This window comes from Nicotiana tomentosiformis, chromosome 9 (assembly GCF_000390325.3).
Source record: "Nicotiana tomentosiformis chromosome 9, ASM39032v3, whole genome shotgun sequence".
Taxonomy (NCBI): Eukaryota; Viridiplantae; Streptophyta; class Magnoliopsida; order Solanales; family Solanaceae; genus Nicotiana; species Nicotiana tomentosiformis.
In genome coordinates this window covers 102476051-102484537 of record NC_090820.1, presented here as the reverse complement: position 1 = coordinate 102484537, position 8487 = coordinate 102476051, and the positions used below count along the sequence as shown (strand labels likewise).

Below are 8487 nucleotides of genomic sequence, written 5' to 3'. Positions count from 1 at the left end.
TTTTCATAAAGGTCGGGACAGAGTCCCACCATACCAAACAATACACGTCTAAATCATACTAACCAAACAAGCAACTCCGAAGCAAATAGAGCGCACCAACATCTTCCGTTGAGCTGATAGCCTACTTGGAGGGATCACGACCTATCTATCGGGACCTGCGGGCATGAAACGCAGCGTCCCCAGGCAAATGGGACGTCAGTACAAATAATGTACCGAGTATGTAAGGAATGAAAATTAGTAAATAATAGACATGAGAGAAACATGGAGTAAAAGACTCGACATGTAAGTCTTAATAACTCTGTAAATAATGAAATACTCATAATGTCATGCATATGCGTATGTATGTCATGTCGTGCATAGGTACATGTGTTCATAACATCATCAAGCCTCTGAGGGCATCCCATCATATCATCTCGGCCACTGTGGGCAAATTATCAACATATACCAGCTGATCAGGTGGTGCCGTAACCTTTTTCCATATTCCATATATATATATATATATATATATATATATATATATATATATATATATATATATACACACGCGTATATAACGCTATCTGGTCATGGGTCAATGTACATGCGTAAATGCATGTAATGCATGAGAAGTACTTCAATAAAATCTCTCGAAACGTCATAAGACCATTATACCTCTGATTAATATCATGAAACAAACTTTATCAACTTACGTATTTTCTGAGACCCATGAACAGACGATAGAATAATAAGACATATGAAAATTCAAGAACATAGACATCTCTAATACTTCTATGAATAGAGTCATTTATGGAATTTGTGCATTTGCTCATTTCGTTCGTATCGTATAGATCATGCCAAAAAGAAAGAAGGGATAACCTTAACATACTTAAACCGATTTTCTTGACAATCCCTCCAATACACGTTGATTGCGATAAAATATGTAATGGCGGGTCGAAGTAGGAAAAAATTCGTATGATATTCCTGAGAAAGATTGTACCGTGCTCTCTCTGAGTTGCGTCTCACACTGCTGTAGCGTTATGAAATTCATTTGAGAATTCCTCCCTTTTGGTCTTTGCAAGACGTATTAAATATGAGACCCTTAGTTGGAAGTTTCTTAAGATTGTATGCGTTTCTTTTTGTCAAATCACTTCCTTTATAAGCCATTTATTAAAAGTTGTTGGAAGATTATCCATGGCTTTAGCTTGTTGGTCATATCTTCTAAATGGCATTTAAGTAAGAAACCCAATTAGGCAACCTATTTCCAATTCTCTAAATTATACAAAGGAGAACGTGTAATCAAGGCAACCTTATGTCTTTTTGACTCATCATGGACATTTTGCCACTTTGGCTTGGTTTAATGCCACGTGGCAACCCCAAAAGAATATCCTTATGCACATAATCCTTCTTAATACCACAATTATCCCTATCATTAATCAATTATCCCCATAATTTAGAAATTATCTCAAATTACTTAAAATACCATTTACTTTTAACACACTTTATACATTTTACTATCATGGCCATGTGGTACCTTGTATGGTATAAGTCCATAAATACCGGATATTTTAGCTCGGGTCGTATTTTATCCAAAATGTCAAACTTCGCAAAAATTTATTTTTTTCGATTTGCTTACCCTCTCACCTTCACGAATTTACTCGTCACTTGTTTGAAATAGCATAATGCTTATAATCTCAAAATAATCTCATTCCCGAACTTACATTGATTAACTTACGACGAAACTTTAACGTACGAAAATACGGAATGTAATAATTAGAATACTTCATGTTCATTCTCATCATGGAGAAACACAGCTCATTACATTAGCATATGCATGGTGAATAAATAAGTCAATTTCAATGGCCCATGAGCCCAATTACTTTTCTTAAGATTCATCATTATTTAGCATAGGACATCTCCCTTTCATCTCGTTATTCACTCACTTGTCATCTTGATTCTTGGGGACTTAACATCGAAGTCATTTGCATTTATTATTTTAGAAGCATACATACAATGATTGAAATCATTGAAACATACAACGCCTCATAATTCTCATTTTGGAAAACGGCCGCATTTTATGTTCATACTATTACTTACTTGTACTTGACATGAGTGATCATTGGACATTAAGAATATTTAAAACATTTAGGAACACCATAGCCTCTTCTCATGAGGGCGTAGGAGCTTATAGAATATTGGAAATATAAGTACGAATATGTTCATCTCATAGCCTTTCACACCATATATCACTTCATTAATACTTTTAACTACTTACAACATCATTATTTCATTGACTCTCTTGGTCATACATATGATTCTTCTTTCATGGCACAATGACCGTATTTCATATTCCACACTTTCATATATTTCCTTTCATGGATCATTATCATTTATATCAACATATAGAATATTCCAAAAATCACAACTTTAGGTTCATTAGTAATGAAGGCTTCAAATACAATAGATTTTTTTCCAAGAAGTGGAGTAAAATGATTGGCAATCGAAGCGTAAGTTAAAATCATAAACGAGTAACATGCCATTTATTCTTGAAATACTTTTTCCCAAAAGGGCAATACACAATTTTAACACATGATTATGTAAGAGCTCAAACCACATTGGAAATACTTACAAAGCATAACATTAGTTAAACAACCACATATGGGCATGACTTGAGCACATAAGCTTTTAGGCAAATTTATTTTCGAAGTCAATTTGGAACAGTTGAATCGAGGCTCATTTTCTAACTTTTGTCACATCATTTCATTTCATTAACACCATTGGCCACAAATATAACTTTCATTATTGGCACGGTAGTCATACTTTACATCTCCAACCCACTTCTTTCACTTTTCATCATCTTTATGGGTTATCAAAAATTAGTCATTTCTAATCAAGACCTTAGGTACACATATGAACAATTAAAAGTCTTAAGCACATCGAGTTTTTCTCACAAAATTTAGCATCATAACTTTCATTTGAAACCCGACTCAAAGCCATAATATTTTAATACACAACCCATACTTTGAACACATTTCCGAAAGATAACATAACATGATAAGAGCATTGGGAACACATATTGAACATATCTTTTTCGGCACAAAGCTTATTTGGAATAGTCAATTTATAATGAACAACTCGGGACTTACAAGAACATTATAGGATTCAATTCTAGGAGAGAAGTTTAGCCAACATACCTCGCTTTGAGCTTTATTAAATTTCTACAATATTCCAGAAATTCCAACAACTTCAATCTATTTAGAAACATAACAAAATTAAACAATAATTAGGAAGAAGTTCATGGTCCAGCTCATTTAAGCATTTTATCAAACACTATGTGTGCAAATTAGTTACAAGGTCCTTCTACAAGATTTTCTTCACCCCACAACCAACTTAATACCAAGAGTACACCCATACTAGTTCAGTGATCTTTCCACAACCCTTGATAGTACATGCATACATAAATAACACTCCCACACCCAAGATTCATACTTTCCATTAACCATCTTCCACCCCAAATTCAAAATTAAAAACTAGAGTATGGAACCTTACCTCTTAGATAAAAACCTTGTGAATTGTCCTTGTGAAATCCTTGAGCAAGAATTGATGAAAATAATGGTTAGGTCTTCTCTTTATCTCTCTAAGATACTCTCACCTCTCTTTAAAAATATCATATGAAACTCTTAAAAATGACCCCAAAGCCTTTTTATAAAAATGGGATCGGAAAAATTTTTTAAAACTTAAACTTGCCTAAACCGGGTCTGCAGTCGCAAACCATACTGCATAATCGATATGTAGCCCGCAAAATGGGCTGCGAAAATGATGCCCAAAAACTGGACTTATCTGAACCAGTATGCGGCAGTTCTGCGGTCCACAGACCTATTCTGCGACCGCATACTGAACCGCAGAATTATCTTCAAGATTTTCTCATGCCAAGTCTACGACTGAAATGCGGTCCTCGAAGTGAATATGCGATCGCATAATGGACCGTAGAAATGACCTTTAAATTCAACAATCTTTCTACTCAACTATGTGATGGATATGCGGCCCACAAACATGTTCCGCGGTTGCAAACTTAACCGCAGAATCACCTTCTCTTGCTAAAATTTCTATCAACTTCTCAGTGCATTCTTCAACCCAAAAAAGTCCGTATCGCGACGAGCTTGCGAGCCACGAAGCATTTCTATAATCCTCAAACACAAAAGCCTACCTCGACACCACAAAATCTTAAATTCCTTGGCGAAATGTTACGGGCCTTACAATTAGCGTATGCCAGTTTGATTAAATCTGACACATTTGATCAGTCAAAATGCTACCAATCGAATAAGTGATTGAGTGTCAAACTTAAATTTTAGTATTTATTTTCTAATTAAATTGTCCAATCAAAGAAAGTGTCTTACAAAAAGTTCGAAGTACTGATTATCGACACATTAATTGAACAAGTCATTGAATATATTTTTAAATGATCCAATTTCCTCTGTGTTTTCTTATTGTGAAAGACTATTAAGTTATTCAATGAAAAGCATAATTATTTTATTTTTATTTGCTACGTAATTGTTTGTATAATAATCATAGTTTGCTCGAAATTGCATTAAAATATTTAATTTTATTTTATTTCTTTCCCCCTTTTTCTTTGAAAATACTAATGTTTATTCGTATATTTTTTTTTGTATGTCAAACCATGGGAAGCAAATATGAATATCTCACAAAGTAAACTTGGATCAAAATTCAATTGTAAAAATATTTGTTTAGTTGATTCATGTACGACACATACAATATTCAAAGAAAAGAAATATTTCTCTCATTTAAGTATGTATAAGGCAGATGTTACTATAATTTCTAGTAGTAGTAATCTAATTGAAGGCTCTGGAAGAGCTACTATAACTCTGCCTAGGGGAACAATACTTATCATAGATAATGCAATGTTCTCCTCCAAGTCCAAGAGAAAATTGTTGAATTTTAAAGATATCCGTCGAAATGGATATCATATTGAGACTAGATGAGAATAATCTTGATATCTCATCGTTGCCAAAAATATCTCTAGCCAGAAAAGGGTTATTGAGAAGTTCCCATCTTTATCTTGTGGACTGTGTTGGATAAGAATTAGTACAATTGATGTACATTCTATCATAAACAAAAAGGTTACTGATTCCAATTTTTTTGTACTTTGGTATGATCGATTGGGACATCCTAGATCAATTATGATGAGACAGATTATAAAAAAACTCAAATGGGCATCCATTAAAGAATTTAAAGGTTAGGTTTGAGTCCCCTGCATTTTTTGAACGTATACAAGGGGACATTTGTGGATCTATTCACCCAACTAATGGGTCATTTAGATATTTTAAGGTCTTAATATATGCATCTTCTAGATGGTCTCATGTGTGCCTATTGTCATCGCAACCTGGCATTTGCAAAATTAATAGCACAAATAATCCTATTACGGGCACAATTTTCTGATAATACAATTAAGTCTATTAGACTTGATAATGTTGTTGAGTTTTCATCCCAAATATTTAATGATTATTGCTTATCAATTGGGATAAAAGTGAAATATCATGTAGCTCATGTTTACACTCAAAATGGCATTGCAGAGTCTTTGATTAAACATATGGAATTGATAGCAAGACTGTTACTCATGAAAATGAGGTTACCTACTTCTGTTTGGGGTCAAGCCATTTTGCATGCAGAAATTCTAGTTCGTCTCAGACCGACAAATTATCATAAATATTCCCCGTTGTAATTAGTTTTGGGTAATGAACCTAATATATCCCATTTAAGAATTTTTAGTTGTGCAGTATATGTACCTGTAGCACCGCCATATCGCACCAAAATGGGTCTCCAAAGAAGGTTAGAAATATATGTTGGGTTTAAATCGCCCTCCATTATTCGCTACCTCGAAACATTAATGGGGGGATTTGTTCACTGCTCGATTTGCTAGCTATCGATTCGATGAGACACTTTTCTCAAAATTAGGGGGAGAAATTGGTGAAACAAAATGGAAAATTTTGAGGAAAAATTTATCATTGTCTCATCTTGATCCACGTACCTCTATTTGTGAAAAAAAGGTGCAAAAGATCATTCACATGCATAAATAGTAAATCAAATACCGGACGCATTTACAAATCTGAAAAGAATAACAAAATCATATATCCCTGCAGAGAATGTTTGTCATGACCCAAAAATGACCGTCGTGATGGCGCCTATCGTGGAACTAGGCAACCACAACTCGACAATTTTAACATAGTAAAATACTCTTTTAGAAATAACTGGACTGAAAGGTAGTGACGAACTCAACAGGTACAGATAAAATGGGAATAACTTTGCATAACGTAGGCATGCTCTCAAATCACATAGGCAACTCAAACAGTAAAGTAAAGCAGATTCGAATAGTGTAATGAATATAACTATGTTATCTCTACATGACAATGCACATACTGTAAGTGATGCACCATGCTGACAGCCTCAAGTGCTCACACTCTCAGTATCTCAACCATTCAGTATTGTATATGGCCCACACGGCCCAGGGAAGATCCATCCCTCAATAATATCAATCACGCTCACTGGGGGTGTGTTACAGACTCCGGAGGGGCTCCTACAGCCCAAGCGCTATCATAAAATCAGTATAACCGCTGCGGCGTGCAGTCCGATCCCATAAATGTCACTCATAATTAGGTTCTCAGCCTCACTCAGTCATCAATCTCTCCAGTCTCACTCACGGGCTCACAATACAGAACGGTATTCCGGGATATACCCCTGCACATTTACATTTGGGACTGCGAGACGGTATCTCGGGAGATCTCCTGTTGTTATCACTGTGTTCTGAGCTGTTGTCTTTCATTGATTCTATTCCTGTTAGATTTTCGTATTTATTTTACTATGATATTTCATTCTGTCTTATTTCATTATATCTATACCAGTAGAGCCCCGACCTGATCTCGTCACTAATCGACCGAGGTTAGGCTTGGCACTTACTGGGTACCGTTGTATTGTACTCGTGCCCTTTCCTGCACATATTTTTCGTGTATAGATCCAGGTTCATCTTACCAGCCTCATCACTAGTTGTAGTCGCTACTTCTTATTAGAGACGTCAAGGTATATCTGCTCGCGCTCGCAGATCCTCGGAGTTCCCCTCAATCCCCCTATGTTCATTTTGCCTTCTTTCTATAGAAATGATGTATAGAACGGTTAGGACTTCTTAGTAGCTTGTGACTTACGGTATTCCGGGTTTTGGAAATTGTTTTGTACATTTTGAGAGGTGATAATTGTATATGCCGAGTGGCATTCATTTGCTAATTAGATATTTGATACTGTTAGTAGTTAATGTTCGTGTTTTTGTTTCATTTCCGCAAAGTGTTAGGCTTACCTAGTCGTAGAGACTAGGTGCCATCACGACGGTTCACGGAGGGAGAAATTGGGTTGTGACAAGTTGGTATCAGAGCTCTAGGTTCATAGGAGTCGTTAGTCACAAGCCAGTTTATTAGAGTCTCACAGATCGGTACGGAGACATCTGTACTTATCTTCGGGAGGCTACGGAACTGTTAGGAACAAACATACTTCTTTGATTTCCTTGTCGTGCGAGTTATTGGCATCAAATTCTAAAAATTCTCTATTTTATTCTTTCTCACAGATGGTGAGGACCCGTACCGGAGGATTTGATGACCAGGTGCCCGCGCCCCTACTAGAGCCACTAGAGGCCGGGGTCGGGGTAGAGTACGGCCACGCGGTGCATCCAGAGCACCCGCGCGAGCTGCGACAGAAGAGCCCCACCAGTTCGAGCTGGAGGGCAGGCACCGGAGGTTCTTATTGCTGCACCAGCCCTCCAAGAGACTCTTGCCCAGTTCATGAGCATGTTCAGCACCTTAGCTCAGGATGGATTTTGAAAACTAGCCCGAAATAATTATATGATGTATCAGTAAATAACAACTGAGACTGAGATATGATATGAAATGCATGAACATGACTGAGTGCATAATATTAATGAAATCAGTGATATGACAGCAAAAACGACCACTAGGGGTCCCAACAGTACCGGCATAAAGCCTAAACATGATATCTAGCATGATTGATAGCTCAATTACTTTATCACAAGATGAAAACACGGATATCAACAAAATAGAGTCACTATACAGTGCCATGAAATCAACCAGGACACAATTCTCACGGTGCACGATCGCACGCCCATCACTTAGCATGTGCGTCACCTCAATACCAATCGTAATACACATAGTTCGGGGTTTCGAACCCTCAGAACCAAGATTGAAAGCAATACTTACCTAAACTGCGCAAAATCCTACTCTGAAATGCCTTTGCCCCTCAAATCAATCTCCAAATGCCCTGAATCTAGCCACAAGCAATACAAGGTAATTAATATTGGCTAAAGGAATCAATTCTACAAGAAAACTACTAAATTATAGCCCAAAATCTGAAATCGGCTCAACCCGACCCCCCGGGCCCACGCCTCGAAATCCGACAAAAGTCACAAAACCCGAAATCCCATTCACTTACGAGTCT

General features: G+C 36.6%; 1 long non-coding RNA gene across 1 annotated transcript in view; it reads right to left on the bottom strand.

Moving 5' to 3' along the window:
- The window catches only part of LOC138899616 (uncharacterized), a 129535-nt gene continuing 121048 nt past the window's right edge, over positions 1–8487 (bottom strand). The window contains exon 2 of the long non-coding RNA XR_011411361.1: positions 1–113. This is a non-coding gene — a long non-coding RNA (uncharacterized lncRNA). The remainder of the gene's footprint in view (positions 114–8487) is intronic.